The 21,911-nt window shown below is 52.4% G+C and overlaps 1 protein-coding gene across 1 annotated transcript in view; it reads right to left on the reverse strand.

The window, feature by feature from the left end:
• Nucleotides 1–21,130, reverse strand: part of TNS3 (tensin 3) — a 239,058-nt gene extending 217,928 nt beyond the window's left edge. Inside the window, exon 1 of the mRNA XM_036863553.1 lies at nucleotides 21,054–21,130. The gene's annotated coding sequence lies outside the window, so the exon portion shown is untranslated. The remainder of the gene's footprint in view (nucleotides 1–21,053) is intronic.
• Nucleotides 21,131–21,911: the final 781 nt, after the last annotated feature.

Genomic DNA, 21,911 nt, shown 5'->3' on the forward strand with positions numbered 1-21,911 from the left:
ACGACTTCACATTCCGTTTGAAGGGTCTCACAATGCCCAAGGCCAACCATGGCCCAACCCGGGGTCTTGTCGCATCCCCGAGTACTGCACCAGCTGGCCTGGGGCCTCCAGCTCCGCATCCCAGCCCTTGGCTTTCCTGAGTTGCCCCGCCCAGCACCCCGCAGGCTCCCGCCACAAACCCCTGGCATGTGCGCACCTGGGCCTCCCCACGTGATTTCTCCCAACCATCATACCGCCTCCAGGAGGAAACAGGCAAAGGGCAGTCAGCTCCTTGGCCAGGATCGGGACGTGCCGGGCTGGGTGGGCGGCCTCTTTCCCAGGGAGCTGGCCGTCCCTGCCTGACCAGGGGGCCTGCACACCAGGGTCCGTAGCCTCTCGCTCCCCAACTCACCCAGCACCCAACCAGAGCCCGAGGCGCAGGAAGAGTTCTGTCCATGGTGGGGACCAGAGGACAATCACACCTCCCCTCTTGACTGGCCACCAAAATAAATAAATAGGAAGCTGACTGAAGGCAGCACTGTAGGCCAACTTTAAAATTTCCTTGGCGATGGTCGATCCCAGCAGCAGGATCCACGAAGAAACTGCTCAGAAGAGCAAGGAATCTCAAAACCAAAATTCCCAAGAACACGTGAAATCTCACCTCCTCTCACCTCCCCGGCAAGGGAGTGACAGCAAGGATCTGAGAAATTTAAATAATATCCACAATGACTGAATAACTACAACAAATGTTCACCGTCCCCCCAGAGTCCAGGCACCTAAGTCCAAGGGTGCCTTGGGAACACTTCCTTGTCCCCGAGAGGACAGCTACTGACTTAGCCTCTACCCACTGGCCCACCTCTTCCTTCTAACTCGCTAGCTGGAGAGGGGTGGCACCACGAGTCCAGCGCACAGATGGAGCCCCCAGATCCACAAGGCAGCACCCTCTCTGCCCCAGGGTCAAGAGGGCGCCAAAGCCAGGACATCTGGACATCCCTGGACCCACACCACCCGATGGAGGTACCATACAAGCCACGTAAGTAGTTTTCCAATTTCTAGTAGCCACGTTTGGAAAAGAAACAGGTGACAGCAATTTTAATGATATATTTTATTTAACCCAGTATATCCAAACGGTTATTATTTCACCACGCAATCAACATGAAAATTATTCAGGAGATATTTTAACTTTTTTTTTGTACTGTCTTCAAAATCTTGTGTGCATATTACGCTATCAGCACATCTCAGTTTGGACACTAAACTTTCAAGTTAAAGTGAAATGTAGTCCTAGCAAAACAATAAAGTTGTGTTCAGTGGGAAAATATCAGTACTCTGCTACAGGTTTTAAATTTAAATGACTTAAAATTAACAAGGAATTTAGAATTCCCTTCCCCGGTCACACCGGCCACACTCCAAGCACATGGCCGTCATCAACATACCGGACGGGCAGCTCTGGGCTCCTGAGAGCACATCCTCAGCGGAAACTGTTCACTCATCATTTTCAGAGGAAGATGAAGCAAAACGCAAAGGAGGCAGCACAAATGCTCTCTGCGAGGATTTGCTAAATTAGCAGTGTTGAGGCAGTCTCTATCCAGTCACTGGAAGCATGGGTCCCCCACGGTGCCTCCAAGGGAAGCCAGCGGGGGCAAACACAGCTTGTCAGGCACAGAGGGGACCGGAATAGATCTGAATGTCTTTTTGGCCCTACAGAACCCTAGAGTTCATTCTCCTGTAGCTCAAGGGCAATATTCTAGCGTTTTATCTTTGTGTCTAAGTTGTACACCTGGAGCAGCACGCTTATGTTCCTTGGAATGTTCCTCTTGCAGACCTGCATTTCGTCACAATGCCCTTGGCCACCACCGAGGTTGTTAAAGAGACTTGTCCTCTACTTCTCTACTATGTTGGTTGTAGGATGTGATTGACAACACTGCAGGGACCCCACAGAGGCATTCCCTCAAGATTCAGTCTCAGAAACATCTCTGCTCTTTGGAATAACTTGTTTCTGATTCTGTTGTCTGTTTTTCTTGAATTCATTATTCTTGTCCTATAGACACACTGAAACAAGTGAAAACAACTGTTTCCCTTATCGAACTGGCTGCCAGGAAGCTCACAGCTAAATCATTGTGCTAACCAGGATATTTGGTATACCCACTGGATGCTGACCTTCCACAGGCTTCACAGGTTTCTCAGATCTGTTTCTTCTCTCTTTCTCTCTGTATTTCTTTCTGAATATTTAATCCTGATATATATATATATATATACTTCTGCATGCTTTTCAAATCATTTTGGAAATTTGGCAAGGCATTAAGTCATGTAAATAAAGTTAAAATTCTGTGGGTTTAGAACATGGATTTGGAGGTTTCAAGGATGAACATAACAAGCACATTTATGTCTGTGTTAAAAGGCATGTGTCTGGGCAACCCGGGCTCCGGGGGCTGCCCCACAGGTTTCTACCCAGGACAGCAGCATGAGAGGACGACACTCCCACACAAACACCAGCAAGACTGCAGACACCAGAGCAGAGGACCAGCCCTCCGCTGAGCCATACCAGTTCCAGGTTTATTCTCTCTACTTCTAGATCACCGTGAACTAAAATCACCTTCACAGACCTCACAGGCCACTCTCCCAGCTTACAGATGAGACAGACACTTCCCAGAAGTCAATCAACTGCCCCGGTCACACAGCAGCTCTCCCACGTCCTCAGGCCACACACACGTACTTCTGGGTGAAGGTGGCCATGACCTAGGCCCTGAGCATCTTGCAGGCTCCACACCTGTCCTCACAGCCGGGCACCTGCTCAGAGGAGCGTCAGCTGACAGGTAGAGTCAGTGCATCCACGGAACATGTGGTCCACAGGCCGCGGGACCCAGAGTCAGCCTCTGGACTCGTCTCTCGGCCATGTGCCCCCGGGGACCCCCACCTTGGAAGTGGTGCTGAGCACGTAACCTCACCCCTGGTCTTCTGAGAAGCAAACCCTGACCCAGGATGCTGGCCAACAGCACAGCCCACCCCTACTGGCCTTAGGAGGATGAAGGCGCAGTAAGGAAGAGCCCAGTGCAGACACGGGAGGAGGGGGGAGAGGACAAGGTGAGGGTCTGTCTTCTGGGAGGCCTTTCACGGCCGCTCAGACGGTTCTTTCCAGCAGGAACACTGGGTGACGTGGTCCCACGGCCCCAGCACACACCCCGACCCAAGGCCCCAAATCAGAAGGAGCTGGGTGATTCCTGAGCTGCGTGCGCCGCTGGTATCAGCAAGAGGCCAAACAGTAAAACAGAATGTGCTCCATCGCTAAAGGGGGCGCCTAGCAACGTTTCAGAAAGCAACACGGGTCCGTACTTCCCATCCCACAGGGGTCTTGAACCCGCATGGATCTTGCTGTGTGTGGCCCGCAGGAACTGCTGGAAGCACTGGCTCGCAGCTAGGGCTGGCCCACGGCTTCTGCCTTGGCCCCCTTCAGCCCTAAACCTCTCGACTGAGGAGCACCCAGGACCCGTGGCCCTAAGGAGGGACAGGCCGGTGGCCAGACCCCCTTCTGGGCCCAGCTCCATCCCCCACCCCCTACCCCAGCCTGCCCGCCAGCAGCCATCCCCCCCCTCAGGCCACGAGAAATAAATCTTGTCGCTTTAAGCCACTAAGTTTGGGGTGGTCTGTGTCACAGTGGAAAACTGGCACAGTCACCCATGCCAAACTGTGAGTGGCCTGCAGAGGTCAAGCCTATTGACAGCTCAAGGCCAACAGGGCACTGGGGCCCAAATGCAATGCAGTTTGATAGGAGACTATTTCCCCCTTTTAGCAGTGAGGGCAAACACGCCCTGTACAGCCTTATCCCCAAGGGGACAACGCAGAGAGCGGGGCGATCACTTTGGAAATGGAAGTCGGCCCACTTGTCCTCAATGGGATTCTGCAAAGAATATCTCTGGCACCACTTACAACTATTTTAAAAGACTTCAGGAAATGGAATTAGAATTATTTGGTCCATGGTGGACGGGACAGACGCTTGAACAGCCACCCCCTTCATCCTGGTGACCCGCCTGCTGCTGAAGTGGGTCACTGGGTGAAGCTCTCCAATCCTCTGCGTGGACACCCACGGAGATGGCGTGCCCTTCCAGTAGGACTCTTAACTGCCTACAGAGCAGGCCATCAGTCTCTTAGGCGATTTGCCCGAAGGTAAGAACGGTGTCGATAAGTTCAAGGCCTGTCACTTTATCAATACTCTGCACAGGGAAGTCGGTGTCAGGGCTGCCAACTCTGTCATCAGTGGTCAGTTACATGCCAAGCCGCCAGCAGGGGTGGGGGGAGGCCAGACGTGCGCCAGAGACTGCCGCTCTGGGCACCGTGACGTCCGGCCCTGCCCCTGCTCCTTCCCCCACCTGGCAGCCAAGTCAGTACTCACTGGGCACCACCAGGGCCAGGCCCTCTGCCCGGTGCACAGCGTTACCACGGGCAACAGAGGTCGACCGGGTCAAGCACATCAAGGCAGGGAGCAGCATCGGAGCCAGGAAACTTGGAAACCCCCTGCCTGGGACTCACCCTTCAAGGACTCTCGAACCCTAAGCCAATGACAACGGTTCTAAAATCGATAGTTGGGTCAACTTCACCAAGTGAAGACAAAATATATAAAAATGGCTCCTAAGCTGAGAGGCATTCCAGAAGCGAAGGGAAGAAAATACACTTTCACTAACTTCTCATTTGGCCATCATGCCAAGACACACCCTTTACAGAGGCCTTATCACCTGTGTTCCAGGAGAAACACACTGAGATGCAGGGAACTGAAGATCATGGGCTGGTAAGCCACAGAGCAGGACTCACTGGCAACAGAGAACTCTGCCCCTCCTGCCAGCAGGTCCCCTTCAATAAGGACCCTTTTCTGGGGAATCCCTTCCTCCCCACCCAGTTCTATTCTAAGCCAACTTCCAGAAGGCCTTTCCTGCTTCTCCAGGGAGGGGATATCATAATCACAGCCCACTTTGTTCAGCACTTACATGTGCTGAACAAGACAGTGCATTATCTCATGACAGCCCTGGGCTGAGGCCACTGAGCAAGGGGGCACAGTTGGTGGCTTTTCTGGCTCACATGTGCCAACCCACATAAATCTTCCCCTCTTCCACCACAGTCACTGACTCCAGGAAAAACCTACAACTTAGGCTTAACCAGTCAGTACAAGGCTTCTGTGGCCAAAGGACATTTGTTGAATGGCCATAGAAGAGACACACTCTCTCTGGATGTAGGCAACGGGCAATTGGCTGCCATCTCGTAGTCACAGGAGGCCCACTAGGAAAAGAAAGTGACAACTAAAAAGGCAGAGAAGAGTTTATGGGCAGTGACATGGTTGAGTTGCTTGATCAAACCAAGCCTGATGTCCACATTACCTCTGGTTATTCTACTTATATAAATCAGTAAACAGCCATTGGACGACCTAAAGAGCCCTTAACCTCAGAGGCTCAGAAAAAAGTAAACTGTCCAGGGTTCCCAAGATAATACACAGCAATTCTGCTACTTGAATCTGACTATATGTAGTCCAGATTCCCCTCTGTAGTGCTGAATTTTATGTGTCCTCATAGCTAGGTTATGGCACCCGATGTCTGTCTAGATGTATCTGTCAAGGTATTTTTCAGATACGATTCACACTGAAATCAGAAGACATCAAGTAAAGCAGATTTTTCCTCCATAATTGGGTGGGCCTCGCCCAATCAGTTGAAAGCCTTAAGGGAAAAGACTAGAGGGAGGAGACAGAGGGAGGAATTCTGCTCCAGATTGTTTTCAACTCAAAATTGTAACATCAAGACCTGTGGGAATTTCCAGCCTGCCCTGCAAACCTCAAACACACCAGCCCCCCACAAATTCATACATTTATCCAGATAGATAGATCTATATAGATATCTACCTACAGATATCTATCTATATATATAGCTCGTGTTGGTTCTGTTTCTCTGGAGAACCCTGAAGGATACACCTGCTTTAAACACTAGGCTCTCTGCTGTCTCTCTCTCAGTCACCTCTCAGTTCCCACAGCACCTTCCTTTGCTCTTATGGACACGATCCCCTTCCTACATCAAGTTTCCTGTGTGCACAGGGCTAAACTCCTGAGCTCGAAGCAACTCCAGTCCCACTTTGTAAGAAGAGCACACTGCCTTACACACAAAGGAAGTTCAGTCTACATGTGTTTGATGAAGAATAAAACTATCCTCAACCAGTACAGCTGGCAACAAAGGCCTCCAGAAATACAGATTATCACTCATTAAAGCAGTAAGCCAATTAGTCGGGGACAAAGTTAAATATGAACGAATGCAGAAAACATGCCCAAATTTATACTTGTTAATGCGAACCTCACTCTCCAATCCCACACTCTGCTGGGTGTTCTAGTCTTGGGCAGGAACAGGAATTGGGGGTTCAGGTGGCTAAAGGATGGAGCTCTCCTAAGTAAATGCAGCTCCTTCCTGGCACAGACCCCTGGGAGGCTTTGGAACAGCTACCAGCCACAGTCTGACACAAAAATATGTGTGGATTATGGCAAAGCCAAACTGAATTTTAAAGCTATCTGACTGAACAATGTCACTGGAGTTCCACAGCTAGTGTTCCATACTGGAGAATGGACAAACTTAACTAATGGTTCTCAGACTTGAGTGGGCATCTGAACGCCCTGTAACTGTCATTCCCAGCACAGAGTGTTTGACAGAGGTCTGTGGTGGAGCCCAGAACTGGCATTTCTAACAGCCTCCAAGGGATGTTGATATTGGTCCCGAGGCCTCACTTTAAGAAGCCCTGACCTAGGGGCTTCCCTGGTGGCACAGTGGTTGAGAATCTGCCTGCCAATGCAGGGGACACAGGTTCGAGCCCTGGTCTGGGAAGATCCCACATGTCGCGGAGCAACTGGGCCCGTGAGCCACAGCTACTGAGCCTGAGCGTCTGGAGCCTCTACTCCGCAACAAGAGAGGCCGCGATAGTGACAGGCCCGCGCACCGCGATGAAGAGTGGCCCCCACTCGCCGCAACTGGAGAAAGCCCTCACACAGAAACGAAGACCCAACACAGCCAAAAATAAAAAAACATAATAAATAAATAATAAATAAAAATTAAAAAAAAAAAAAAAAGAAGCCCTGACTTAGACAAATGTCAGCAAACACAGACTCTCAGCAAAGCCACCCAAACAGTGGGCTGAGCTGGGCAAGTGAGCCCTGGGTAGGTATCTGCTGCGTGGCTGTGATGACAGCTACAGTCTCGTTCCCAGGAAGGTTAGGTTGGGTGCCACTGGAGAGCACTTGAGAGTACTGTTACAACGTTACAATGTGAGGAAGACAAACTGAAGAGCATTTTTCTTTTGCCAAATTTACAGGCCATTTAAAGAATAAACACAATAAATAAAATTCTCTTACTCTACCCGGGTAAGAGAATTGGTAATTAACAGTCTGATTACTTGTGAGATAATGTTTCCAAAGTACTTAAATGGTTAAAGTCCAGCATTTCATGATCCCAATATAATTACTGATTCAGGCAAGGACCACCCTTGGATGCTGAACCACTGAGTGAAAGGTGGTTAGGAAGCAGGATGCTCAGAGTCTCAAAGGGACAAAGGGGAAGATGTACCTGACACCAAGGACCTCTAGGAGCCTTCACCAGGTAACTAAGCTTGGTGGACCAAGAGTGGGACAACAGACACTGCACCTCTTGACATGAGGTGAGCAGAGTACCTCACCTCACACTTACGTGATCCTGAACGTGATGACAAGAAAAGACTCAGACAAATCCAGACTGTGGGATATCCTACAAGGAAATTGCCCTCATCTCTTCAAAAGGTCAATGCAAGGGAAGAAATAAAACTGTCCCTATTTTCGGATGACATGATTGTCAACATAGACAATCCCAGGAAATCTACAAAATAAAACTCTTAGAACTAATAAGTGAGTTTACCAAGATCACAGGATACAACATAAACATACAAAAGGCAACTGTATTTCTATGTATTAGCAGTGAACACATGGAGGCCAGAATGAAAAATACAGTACCATTTACAATCACTCAAGGAAAAGTAAATACTTAGGTGTAAATCTAACAAAACTCATATGTTGAAATCTACACAATGCTAGTGAATGAAATCAAAGATCTAAACAACTGGAGAGACATACCATGTTCATGGATTGGAGACACAAATTAGTAGAGATGACCTTCAAACAGTGAACAAACAGTGGTCCATCCACACCACGGAGCAGTACTCAGCAATGAAATGGAATGAACTATTAATACAGCAACAACCTGGATGGATCTCCAGAGGATTATGCTGACTAAAAGAAGCCAATTCCAAAAATCTACATACTGTATGATTCCATTTATGTAACATTCTTTAAATGACAAAATTACCGACCTGAAGATTAGTGACTGCTGGGGTGAAGTTTGGGTGCGGATGGGTGGGAAGTGGAGGTGGCTATAAAGGGCATGTGAGGGATCTTTGTGGGGATGGAATGTTCTGTACCTTCACTCTATCAATGCTGATATCCTGGTTGTGAGATGGTCCTACAGCTTTTCAAGATGTGTTCATAGGAGGAAACTGGGTCAAGTTACACAGGATCTCTCTGAATTATTTCTTACAACCGCCTGAAAACTACCTCAAAATAAAAAATTTAATTTAAAAAAATGTCTTCAGGAAAAAGAAAAGTCATGAAAAATAATAATAATATTAAATAAAGAAAGCAGGCAGCCTGCTCCCACTTTCAGGGCACAGATAGATGAAGTCACCCAGTGTGACATGTAAACCACAAGTCAGAGCAGATTAAGGACAGCAGGAAAGCACTTTAGGGACCGGACATTAGCTGGTGTCCACAAATCAAAATTAACTTGCTTAGAGGGATCATGGTCTTGAGGTTGAGGGATGTGGGAAAGTGTCCTTGCTCTCAAGAAACACAGGCTAAAGCATTTGTGGGTGCAGTTCATGATGGGTACAACTTTTCACCTTTCAGATGAAGCCAATGTGACAAAATGGCAAAAAAAAAAAAAAACAACCAGCAAATCTAGGTGAAGAGTATACAAGTGTTCATTATACTATTCTCCAGAAAATGTGACCATTTTCAAAAAAAGAAGTTGGGTGAAGAACAGTCTTTTCAGTTCAATAACCATCCACTGGGTTTGTCTGTACTTCTGCAGTCTCCTTTTCCTTTCATGCTAAAGCACAGATCCAGCCAATGCTAAGTTCTCAGGGTCCCGAACGATGGCAAAAAAGCCTCACACACGGGAGCCAAAGGGCCCCTTGGCCCCAAGGGAGAGAGCCTCTAGCAGATGTACCCTCAATCTCAAAACGACAGTGAGAATTCAGAATCGGATGATCAGAAGTAACTAGAGATGGATACGAAGAGAGCTGTGATGGACGGATCCCCAAGCTCTGACCCCGAGGTCCTCAAGGCGCCCACCAGCCCCGTGGTCCTCAGGACACCCCATTCTGATGGTCCTCAGGACCCCCCACCTCCACGCTGTTCTGCCACATCCAAGCTTAGATAGCAGTCAAGCCACAGCAAGCCCTGCTGAGTGTTCCTTTCTTCAGTGTTTGTGAGGGTTAACCATATCTGGGACACAGCCAGCACTCAATAAATGTTAGCTGCCTGAGAGTGAGGGAGTGAGTGAATGAACAAAGGAAGGAACAAAGGAGTCGCTCTCTGACAGGGCCTCACACGCGGTCAGTAATTAATGTCAGTTAGCCCACCTCTGCCACCCTCAGGTGTGTGTACCTTTTATTCCCAGCAACCAGCCTGAGGTCTGTGAACTGCCAACACACCACATCTCACTCATCAGGCTGGGAACAGAACAGCATCCTGGAGACGGAGGCAAGTGATGGGGGGTCATGTACCACCGGGCCATGTGTTTAGCCAGGGCTAAGGCCCTGAAGCGCCTGCTGGCCATTTGGGGCAGGACAGATGGATCAGTGGATGAAGAGATCCAGCAGCATGTGGCTGGGAAACAAAGCCACACTCTTGCCATCAGCGCTCCCATCCTCATCTGAACGTGAGATGTGTGCCTCCAGGCACCAAGGGTATCATACAGCACATCCAAACTTCTCTCTAAAATTTAGCCATTTTTTAGGACTTCCCCAGTGGCGCAGTGGTTAAGAATCCGCCTGCCAATACAGGGGACACGGGTTTGAGCCCTGCTCCGGGAAGATCCCACATGCCACGGAGCAACTAAGCCCGTGTGCCACAACTACTGAGCCTGTGAGCCACAACTACCGAACCTGCGTGCCACAACTACTGAAGCCCTCGCGCCTAGAGCCCGTGCTCAGCAACAAGAGAAGCCACTGCATTGAGAAGCCCGCACACCGCAATGAAGAGTAGCCCCCGCTCGCCGCAGCTAGAGAAAGCCCACGCGCGGCAACGAAGACCCAACGCAGCCAAAAAAATGAAAAATAAATAATTGAAAAATAAATAAATAAAATGTAGCCATTTTTTAAAATGCATTCAGTCCCACAGAAAGAATTTGTGAACATGATCCGGGCAGAAAGCAGATAAGTGGGAGAGGTGACTCTTTTCTCAGCAAGAGTCTGGTGGATGCCCAACATTTTTATAAGAACAAAACTCTCATTTAAATATCGGACAAGAGATTATACATCGCTAGTGGATCTGTATGGAGACTGGAATCCATTCTGAGAGAAAGACAAAGGAAATAATTCTTGCCATTTTACACTGTGGATTTCAAGGAATCCCACAGCACACTCTGTCCAAGATGAATAATCTTTTGTGCAACCAAGACAGTAAAGTAACGGTTTTGTATTCCCAACTCTTGTCAGGGAGCCCTCATGCATTCCTAGCAGACATTTACCATCAACTTTCTATAATACGACAATTTGAAACATGGCTATTTTCCAAGAAATTTACAGTGGGCTAGATTCTCAAGTCTGGAAGATAAGCGTCAACTGCCCTCCTCTGAAAGTTCATGGAGTACATTGCAAAGCAAAACTCCCAGGAAGAAGAAAATGGTGACCCTGAAAAAAATTAATGAAACCCTGGGAAAATATGCAAGCACCTCCCTCTCTTCTAGTAAAGAGCGAGCTTCTCAAATGTTTCCACTTAGATGTGGAATTGCCCCCTCCCATGGTGAAGCCTTCGAGTAGGGAAGCTCCAGTGGCAAAGGCCTTGCCCAAGGTCACGGAGCCGTCCCTGGGCTCCTTCCAAAACCCTTATCACACGAAGATATGGGACGCCTTGGATCTTGCCCTTGGAAGAACTCAGATTTTAGGGAGGAGAGATACAAACAAAATATACACAGCCCAATCCCAGAGGACGTCAGAAGACCAAGGATGCGCTAACCGGGCGTCAGGAAGGGCAGTGTGGGCCTGTGACTGTCAGGGTCCCACCCAGAGGACACGGGCCTGGCTGAGAAGAGCTCGGGGGTCCCACACCCTCACCTCCTTCCCAGGAGCTCTATCTCCGGGAGGCGGGGTGGGGAGTGGGCGGAAGGCTTCTCCTAGATTCAGCTACTCGAAAGGCTTAATGACTAAAGAGGAAAGAAGAGTAATGACAACGACACCTAGTGTGTACACAACATCACATTTACCCCAGCAACCCGGGGGGTCCTTGATACCAACCCCCGGGGTTCAGCAACACTTCAAGAGCAAGACGGCTGTCCCAGGGTCACACGCAGAGGCAGGACCCAGGCCACAGTGGTTACTGCAGAGCCCACTCCCTTTGCACCCCGGCCCCAGAGCAAACAAGCAGGACCATGCCATTTCCAGCAGCACCAGGGTACACAGGGAACCATATGTCCTGAAAGCGCACGGGTCTGACAACAGACAGAATACATCAGAAACAACCAGTGAGGCCAAATGGAAGGAAGGCGGTAAACCAGGGGTCAAGGGAGAGCAGACAAGAAAGATCACCGTTGGCCAGAAGTCTTCGTCAGCTCCAGCCCGTTAATCCAACTCATCTTGGCAGTGAAACCTGAAAGCTGAGACTGTCTGGACCCCACTAGAACATGATTGGTTGCAGAGCTGAGTTCAGCCCCGACAGGTCCTAGCTGGACACTGGCCAAGACTCTTGGTCACAAAGGCTCCCAGAGCCAAGGTCAGAAGCACCGCTGCTCCAGTGCACGTAATTCCATCAGCACACAGCAGGCCACAGGGTGCGGTGCTGGGCCCTGACCCCGGTGCCTTTGTGAAGACCCAACCAAGCAAGAGCCACACTCACCTCCAGCCGCTGCGGCGCGCAGGCCCCGGAAGCTGGAAGGAAAACTTGGCCCCTTGGGGCAGGACGAGCCGCCTAGGCAGAGGGAGGGGCTGTGTCCTGACCAGGCCTGAGGCTGCACAGACCTCCCCGTGGGCTACACACAAAACCAGAGGCCAGCAGATCCCCAGCTCGCCGGGGCTGAGCGTCTTCTCCTTTCACCTTCTGCAAGAAGCAGCTCTAACGAGAATCATCTACCCACAAATAGCCAGCCCGGCGGTTGGGAGCTCATGCAGGTACGGTCATCACTCTGAAGGGCTGTAAGAATCATCGCTGTGATAACTGTGAAGTCGAGGCAGAAACACGGGAAACGCTTAGGATGGGATACAGGTGTGGGAAAACCATCAGCATAAAAACACACACACACCACACTTCTAACACTGAACTGTTACAAAAACCAAGCCGGGAAGAGGAAGATGGTCGTGTATTTGTAAGTGTGAGGATGGGGGACCTTTTATAAATGTGTAGACATCACGTAAGTCGTGATGGTGTCTCTAGCAAGAAACAGATTCTGCGGAAGTGCCTTATGCTCTTACAGATGACCTGTATTTTGGATTGTTTCCATTTACATGGGGGTGGGGAGGAGTGAAGAGCAAGACACATCAACTCTCTTGTCGCCAGTCACCCATCTCACCCGAAGTCTCCATCAGCCTGGCCAGCCGGAAGCCCGAAGACGTTCCCATTGTTATGCTGAGAACTGCCCCTCCTCAGGGGCCCGCGCACAGCTGCCCGGCCTTTCCACGAGCAGAGGAACAGCACACGGGCTCTCGCAGGCGGGCGGCCTGCGGTCCGGTGGGCTCAGTCCCTCACTCCCCCGAAAGCTGGGTGCACACTCCTTTCTCCTGCAGGCCGAGGCCCACGTGTCCCAGAACCCCACCCCGCCACAGTGGGCACGCTTCTCGTTCTGGGCCACAGGATCTTCAGGGCTACAATATCTCCAGGCGCCACGATTCTCCAACCACCTGGTTCGGCAAACCGTCCTTCCTTCGTGGGCTGCACTCGTGCACACTCCTGTGTAGGCTTCCCGCCCTCACCCAAGCTCCCACAGCCCCCAAGCTGGCCAGGACTCACGGCAGGCCTGCCACCCCCATTAGCGTGGAGGGCTAAGGCTTTGACACGGTGCTCCTAGTCTCAGGAGCGGAATGCTGGCGTCTTCTTACTTCCTCCGCCCTCCTCAATCCCTTCCCTGCACCGGGAACGCACCAGGTGGCTCCTGCCTGAGGCCTCGGCCCCCACTGGCCCTCCACCCGATGGATCCTTCCCAGAGAGCCCAGGATTGACTCCATCACATCCTTCAGCCCAGCGTCTCCTTCCTAAGAAGCCCCACCGGACCACCCTGCGGAGAGCCCAGCGCCCAGCGCCTGAACCCTGCCTGGGCCAGGGAGCCTCCATAAATAGGGGACAATGTAAGGATGTCCCCCCAGCCTTTGAATCCTCCAAGCCTGACCAATTCTGCAAATGCCCACACTGGAAAAGATGCCAGTAATTCTGGTCCAACGTGTTCCAGTGCTGGGGGTAGGGCCTGCTGGTTGGCATTCCTGACTTGAGATTGTGAACACGTTCTTGGAGGGTAAAAATTAACCAGCATCCACCTGGTTGGGCCTCAGGCCCCGCAGGCTCCAGGTACTGATCAGAAGAGCGGCCTCCCTCTACGGCACAGCCGGCGTCTTCGCCACTTCACCAAGGCCAGGCCAGAGCAGGGCCCAGGTCTGCGCTGTTCCTGAGGAAACCCGGAATAATTGCACTCATACATCATAGGTTCTGGCATGCGGGTCCCAGACTGAACCATTTATCCAAATTAAAGCCATTCTCCAGAAACAAAATCAGACCCTTTTAATTGAAAATAAAACCAAGCAACCCCAAAGGCTCTTTTTTTTTTTTTTTTTTCTTAATGAAAGACATTCTTCCTGCTTTCTCATTCCATTAATCACTGAGTTTACACAATCTGTCAAAATAGCTCGGTAAGAAGTCTCCCTCTTCCTTTTCCTGCAGGCCTGGTTTTTCCCAGAGTGCGCCAAGCCGGCCGGGAGTTCAGGCACGCTGGGAGAGCACCAAGAGGATTCTGCAAGCACACACTGTTTCTCAACTGCAATCCAACCATACATTTCAAGGGGCTTCAAAAAGCTTGTGTTCACTTCTAGGTATACACCCCAGAGAAGTGACAGCAGAGATCCAAACATAGACCTGCACACCCACGCTCAGAGCAGCATTATGCAAAATAGCCCAAAGGTGAAAGCAACCCAGGTGTCCACTGGAGGACAAATGGATAAACAAAAGGTGGTCTTTATGTACAACGGAATGTCATTCAGTCTTAAAAAGGAAGGAAATTCGGACACATCCTACAACATGGATGAAACTCGAGGACATTATGTTAAGTGAAATAAGCCAGTCCCCCCCAAAAAAAACAAATATTCTATGATTCCACTTCCATCAAGGACCTAGAGCAGTCAAATCCATAGAAACAGAAAGCAGAATGGTGGTGACAGGGGCTGGGGGAGGGGGAATGAGGAGTCAGTGTTTAATGGGGACGGAGTTTGTTTTGCAAAATGAAAAGAGTTCTGTGCATGGATGGTGGGTGACGGTTTCACAATACGAAAGTACTGATGCCACGGAACTGTGCACTTGAAAATGGTTAAGTTATGTTATGGGTATTTTACCACAATCAAAAATAGTTTGTGTTCTTTGACCTCGAACCACCTAAGAAGTCCCTCCAAGAAGATGACTGGCCGGGATCTTGCCCAACGATCTCCGTGCAAGGATGCACACAGGCTGTACGTGACCAGAGGACACATGGTCATCACGTACGTACTGGGTTCTGTACTGTCACCAACACTCGTGTGTATGCAGAGTTAGTTACAAGTGGGGAAATGCTTATATTGCCACATTGATGCTAAAATAATACATATGATCTCAAGTTGGTAAACTTGAAAAGCACAGAATGTACACAGCATACAAGAGGGCGAAAACATTGCTCCCTGGGTGGTAATATTAGGACATTTTTCCTGCATTCTTAACATTTCTCCCTCTTTTCCAAGTCTACAGCAAACGTATTACACAAAAATTACTTTGTAGAAAAAGAATCAAAAAATAATTTAGGAAGCAAAGGCACGTCCATCACCTGCGAATCCTCTCCCACCCCCTGAGCAACACAGATGACAAATGTCCCCTCCCCTCCTAGGGCAGGACAAGACAAAACATGTGCCTGGTCAGCTGAGAGCCGGGCCTGCCTCACTCAGCTGCCAGCCCAGTGGACGCGAGCAGAGGTGCGTCCCCTTTCCTCCACCCCCACCCACTGGGCGCTTCAGGTCTTTCCAGAGAAGAGAAACTGGAAACACACCTGTCCAAGATCACGGGCAAACTCCTGAGTCCCCAAGGCGTCCTCCTGTTATCACAAAGGCTTGCCCCCAGGGGGACCAGACAGGGCCTCCAAGAATGGGGAAGTGATGTTTCAGCAGGAGCCCCTGGGGCGGTGAAAATTCGGCAGGACCAGAGTAAGCAGCGGCCCAGGAGCTGGCAAGCAGGAGGGACATCCAGGGCCACGGGCGTGACCCCGGCAGTCAGACAAAACAGCACCCAGGAGGAGCGCCGGTGCGAGTCACACTGAGGGCGGCGATGTCCCCGGGCTGCAGGTGGGGAACAGAGAGGGCAGTCACGGGACAAAGGGCGCCTTCTACCCCAGACCTGCGGCCGCCAGAGCCCAGCTCTTTCCTCCCAGCACGCTGCCTTTGATGTGCATCCAAAATCACCAGTGGTGAGGGGTGAGCACTCAGGAAACCTCTGAAAAAGGTGATGGATTGCGAGTGGAGGGGAACGCCAGGACCGAGTCAATGGGGCCCTTTTGTTCCCGCAGCCCGTCGGGGAGGAATGTGTACAGAACGCAGAGGCCCCGGCTCATGGCCCAGCCTGGCCCCGGGGCGATTCGCACGGCCAGCTGTAGGCTGCTCCCCTGCGCCCTGGGAGGCTCCGCCATGAGTGAGATGCAACACGGAGCAGCTGTGGTCCCGGGTAGTGAGGGGAGCGGATTCCCGAATCCTCCAGTGTGAAACGACCGGCTGCCGAGTTTCCGGGGCACAGCCGCCTCTCCCTGCGAAGAAGGGTCAGGCAGGCCTCACCGCACGCATTGCCTCTGTCTCTGCCCCTTCTCCAGAGCCTTGGCCTTCTTCCACTGGGGCACCTAACTCACTCGTGTGTCTTTAAAACCTCGGGGTTTGTTGTTCATCACCAGCTTCGGAAAACCTACGCTCAAGAGGTTCCAGGTCATACCCTGTGGCTGCCGCCCCCTAAGACACGAGGAAAGGAGGTGACACCCTTCCCACCTGGGGGGGGTCCCCCAGCGCACGGGCGCAGACTGGCACCAACAGGCTGCCACTCGGGAAGCTGGAATGAGGATTCCCTCCCACGTCTCCTCCGTCTTAGAAATAGAGCCGTGCCCGCACAGGGCGTCCCGAGTGCCATCAGCTCCCCCAGCGAGAAGAGGAAGAGGAAGGCAGGCAGCTGGCCACGTGCCATAGTCAGAGCTGAGGAAGGAGGACGAGGGGCAAAGGCTCCACGTCCAAGGAAGCAGCTGCGGCTGGAACCCCGGCCAGCTACGGACGGCGGGCACTCGAGAGCTTTCGGAGCCTTCGCCAGGCCCTCGAGGAGGGGTGACGCGGGCAGGGGACCATAGAGACCCCTGGCCTTGGGAGGAAGTCCCAGCATCGCGGAGGGGCCTGGGTTCCACTCTGGGACCCCGCCCAGCGCCGCACCACCCCCTCCATGCACAGGCTCAGTCCCCTGTGACCAAGGGGGCACTCACCTTCTGTGGATGAGGGCCAGGCACAGACTCTGTCCCCAGACAGACCTGGGTTCCAACCAGCCCCATGACACAGGCAAATGACTTAAGCTCGCTGCGTCTCGGTGTCCATTCCGGAAAACAGAGACAAAAATATTACCTTGCAACGTTGGGTGACGATCTCTCTGATCGCGGATAGCAAGCACGCCATCGCACATGGGTAACCACACCATCAAAAGAAGGCATTAACCTTGCAAGGTTACTAGGCTGGGAGCAGGGGAGATACTTGCCAAGGGCTCCCAGGGCTTCCAGCCCAGGCGGGCGGGCGGGCGTAGGGGAATGGGGGTGGGGGGCACGGAACGTGAGGAAACCTCTTCTCCCGGAGTTGGTGGCCTTGGGGCGCACCTCCTTGGCACGATCAGGAAATGCTCCACCAGAGGGAATTTTCCTGATCACTGACACAGACGCCTTAAACATCAATTTTTCATTAATTTAGCCCATTTGGGACCAAACATATTAATACCAGATCATTGCCTTCTTTTTAAAAAAATTAACATAGCTCTTTTTAAATGTCTAGGGGTCATCATGACGACTATCCTCCCCTCAGTGACACAGTAGGGCATTCTGATGGGTCCTAACAGTGGCCCCAGGTGGTGGTCATCCTCACCTTCACTGGCCTCCTCCCTCCTATCCAGCAGAGACAGTCCCCAGCGGGGGGTCTGGGACAGCACGTAGGAGACACCCGGCCGGCCTGCACCAGGGCCAGGCGTGCAGTGGGGACCCCGAGTGCACACAGAGCGGGAGAGAGAGATGTCCCTGCGAGAGGGCCTGGCTCGTGGCTCTGGCAGGCAGGCAAAAATGATGCAGGGCGGGTGGCAGGGGGAGGGGTGCGGTTCGCCAAACTCATTCCTGATATGCAAAGTGCAATAGGCAGCTCCAGAAACCTGGAGATTCTAGTTTTCTGCTTTTATGGGAAAAGGACAGACATCAAGGAAGTAAGTGTTCCCACGCTGAGCTCACTCACAACTACAGAGCAGCAAATCCGCCTTTTCTAGGGACTCAACACACTGGAAGATTCAAAACATCTTCTGAACCCTAAGAGACGGTTAACTCCCATTCAGCAGCATTCTGACTGAGGCAATTTTTAATGTCTAGGTGTTTTAAAATCAGTGAGGCAGCACGGAAAAATACACCCTCGCTGTCGGACAGCTGGGGTTTAAATATCATTCCACGTGGACATCCCTGGGAAGATCAGGCCACACAACACCCTCTCGCACCCGCCTCTGCTTGACTGTGAGGATTCAAAGAAGTAACGCTTTCAGAAGCCAGAGTAGCGCCCAGAACCCGGACAATAATGAAGACAGTGATGATTCTGAACGCTCTTGCTAACAGCCAGGAACACGTACGTAGCGGCTCTGAGTTAACAGAATGCCTATTTAACTAACCAACTGGCCAGACCCCTTATTCTGGATCAACAGAGATAACTGCAAAGGACTGCAGGGGGATAGGGCCGGCTCTAGGTCACTGATGACCCCCATGCTTACCGGGTCGCACAGGAAAGAGCCTAGGGTTCAGGGTCTGTGTACCTCCGGGACCCCATCCCAACCCACCGCCTGGTACCAAAAGACCCTTCAAACGCAGCCACGAGACAGGGGCCTCTCCAAGAGAAAGCAGGGCCACTGTAAGGAAGCCTCTCTACTCAGGGAGCTGTGGACGCACGGGATGGCTGGGACACAACAGTAACTTTCTGCCTGCTGGAGGCCGGCTATTTCTCTAGCGGGAACAGCCGGCACCTCGCCCCCATAGGAGTCTGGGGGCAGGGGTCGGGGGTGGAGCAGGGTTTGGTTTGGGTACAGAAGGCTTTCTCCTAGCGTGGTGGTAGTTTTTGCCAGGCTGACCCTAGAGGAGGAGCAGTGCACGTACCGAGAGCCAGAGGGCTGGGTTTGATCTAGTCCCCAACTGTTTTGCACTTTAATAAATGTACTCACCTGTAAAATGGGCCTTGTGTACAAGCTGCCATTGCCACATGGTGGGTCAGAAATCGTCCCCTCTTGGCCTTTCCCCTCTCTTTTCTTGCCTTTCTGCCTTATTCCCAGGCCATTTTTAATCCCATCAGTTAATATCTCCTGCAGCCCAGGAACACACTTTGACCTGGTGACCTTTAGCTCCCAGGGTCACGTTTGCAAATAGCTCCATTGAAAACCCATAGGTGCCAAAGCTACACTTTTGTAAAAGCCAAGTCAATTTGCATCCAGGAGCACCAGTTCCCTGAGGCTACTACTTTTTCTATCTTCTCCTTGGTTTGTAAAGAAATAATTCATCTGCTGCTGCTGCTAACTTTGGCACCTCAGCTGAGGAATTTGCGTTCAGGACATGCATCCACTTGACAGACAAGCAGCAGCAACTTCAGGGCCCTGGGACCTCACTGTCCTGGCCGAATCCTGGGCTGCACCACCACGCTGGGCAACAACTTGGACAAGATACTTAGCCTTTCTTTGCCTCTCAGTTTGCACATCTGTAAAATGGAACGCGAATCCCAGCTCCCTCCAAGGGTTGTTATTTGGGTGAATGCAACGAATGCATGCAAAGCATTTAGCACAAGCAAACACTCCATAAGCATTTGCTACGATCATGCTATTACTTCGTCTCTGGGGTCACTATTACTTTGTAAAATTACTAAGTAAGATTGCTGTTACTTTGTCTTTGAGGTCAGGAGCCTGGCCTCCTGCCAGTTCCCACAGTCAGCTCCCTGTGCACAGAGGTCCCCTCGTTCTCCGCAGACTGGCCTTGCCCACTCCACCCTCCAGCTGCAGCGACTCCCTGGCCCCTCCGGGCCTCTGCACAGAAATGCCTTTCTTAATACTTGTTGATTGATTTGCAAATATAACCTCCCAGGCCCTAAAGAGGAGAGAATCACAAGGACATACAAATCTCTCTCAAAAGGCAAAGAACTAAAGCACTTCAAAAAGAATAATATGCACAGACCACATATACCAAAATGCCAAGACGGTTAGTTCTGAAGGGCTTTGCCATATCGATGCAATGATAATTTTCAGTCACATTTTCAGAATATTTAAAGAGTGCTCCATGATCTTCAGTGTATTTAAAGAGTCCTCCATGAACACGCATTCACATTACAAAAGAGTGAAAATGGGGGAAAACTGCCAGAAGATCAAAGTGTGTGAAGGACAGGGACACCCTCAGGGTCTGGGGGACTTCTAAGTGGGCAGTGACCTCCCTCAACAGCGGTCTCTGCAGGCCACACACCCCATGGGCTTTTATTTTTTTCACCACACTGGAGAATGGGGGGCACCCGCCAGCGCTGTCTCAAGAATTCAAGGGAGCTCTTCGGCCCCTTCCCGCCACACAGATTTTCAAATCACTTCAAGCAAACGACCCCATCTCGCTTATCAGACCCCGGCGGCGCCCACCGAGCCCCGGACCCTCCCTCTTCCTGCCTGTCAGCGACAGCGCCGGCGTGGCAGCAGGCACGTGCCGCAGGTGGCCCCGGCCCCGCACGCCCCCGCCCGGTTCCCGCTCCTTCAGAAGTCAGGAAGGAAGCGCCAAGGGACCCCCTGCTTCCCGCCCAACACAGGGAAAGGGAAAGAGAGACGCACCGGAAAGCCCGCTTGCAAAGAGCGGGAGAAGGGTCCTGAGCCTTCCCATGGCAGCTCCAACTCGGCTCTCCGCCCCGGAGTCTCGGGACCCGTCCTGGAGAGCGAAGTCCACCCGGGCGCCGCCGCGACAGTGCCGCTCCGGCCCGCGCCCGCCGTCCAGGGCGCCCCGGCGCCGAGGGCCCCTGACCCAGCCGGCCCGCTCCCCGGCTGCGTCCGCGCGCCCCAGCCGCGTCCCCGCGCCCCCGTGCCCAGACCACGTCCGGGACCCCGGCCGAGCCCGCCCGCGCCCCCCGCCGCGTTCACCCGACTCTGTCCCTGAGCCCCGCTCCCCCGTTCCCGGACCCCGGCCGAACTCTCGCCCCCAGCTCAGGTCCCCGCGCGCCCGGAGCTCCGTTCCCCCGCGCGCCCCGAGCCCCCTGCCCGCCCCCCAGGAGCAGACGCCGGCGCCCGCCCGCCCGAGACAAAGAGGTTGGCGGCGCGTTCCCCCCTCCAGTACCTGGGCGAGCGGCGGCGCGGTCCCGTGGGGCGATGGCCGCAGGAGGCAGGGCGCCGAGCAGCCCGAGCAGCGCGCGGGCGGGCCCGTCCTCCTGGCTCGCGGCCGCGCCCGCCGCAGGGCCCCCTCGAGGCGGCGCGGGCAATCGCCGCCGCCACGCCCGGGCCGGCCGGTCACCTGGCCTCGTCGCCCTAACAAAGCAGCGCGCTGCAGGCGCGCCCGGGGCCCCGTGCGGCCCTGCGACCTCTCTGCGTTGGCCAGGTGGGACTGAGAATTATTAGACCCGTTGAAGCAGCCCAGACTCAAAGTGTTCACGGGCTGGCGGGTCCCGAATAGGCAGGCAAAGTCCTGGTTCCTGCACAACTGGTTCGTTCGTTCGTTCATTCATTCATTCATGCGGCGCTGTAATTATTGTGCTCTAAGAAAGCGAAACCTCGCTGCCCGCCTGTAACTTACAGTCTGCTGGGGGTAGTGCACACAAAAAGCAGCACGGCCGTAACAGAGGAAACCCAAGACGCTTTGGAAGCCCTGGAAAGTCCGGCCAACGGAGGGAGAGGGTCGGGAAAGACTTTAGAAGTCACGTCTTCTGGAAATGAGCAAGATTTCGGCAGGCCAGGAGTGGGCAAGAAAGAAGGTCCCAGACAGAGGGATACTCAGAGGAGGAAAGGCAGATAGATGCCAACATCCCCAAGACACAGATGCCCCTCACTCAGTCCCAAAGCCTCGGTTTCCCCATTGGTGAAAACTGGGAAGGGGACAGCATGTTGTTGCAGATCCCCTTGTAAAACGTAGGCCCTTCTGCAGAGTTAGAAGTGCTCTTCCTCCTGTACAAAAGGACAGTTTCATCAACACTTTATCTTG

This window comes from Balaenoptera musculus, chromosome 9 (genome assembly GCF_009873245.2).
Source record: "Balaenoptera musculus isolate JJ_BM4_2016_0621 chromosome 9, mBalMus1.pri.v3, whole genome shotgun sequence".
Taxonomy (NCBI): Eukaryota; Metazoa; Chordata; class Mammalia; order Artiodactyla; family Balaenopteridae; genus Balaenoptera; species Balaenoptera musculus.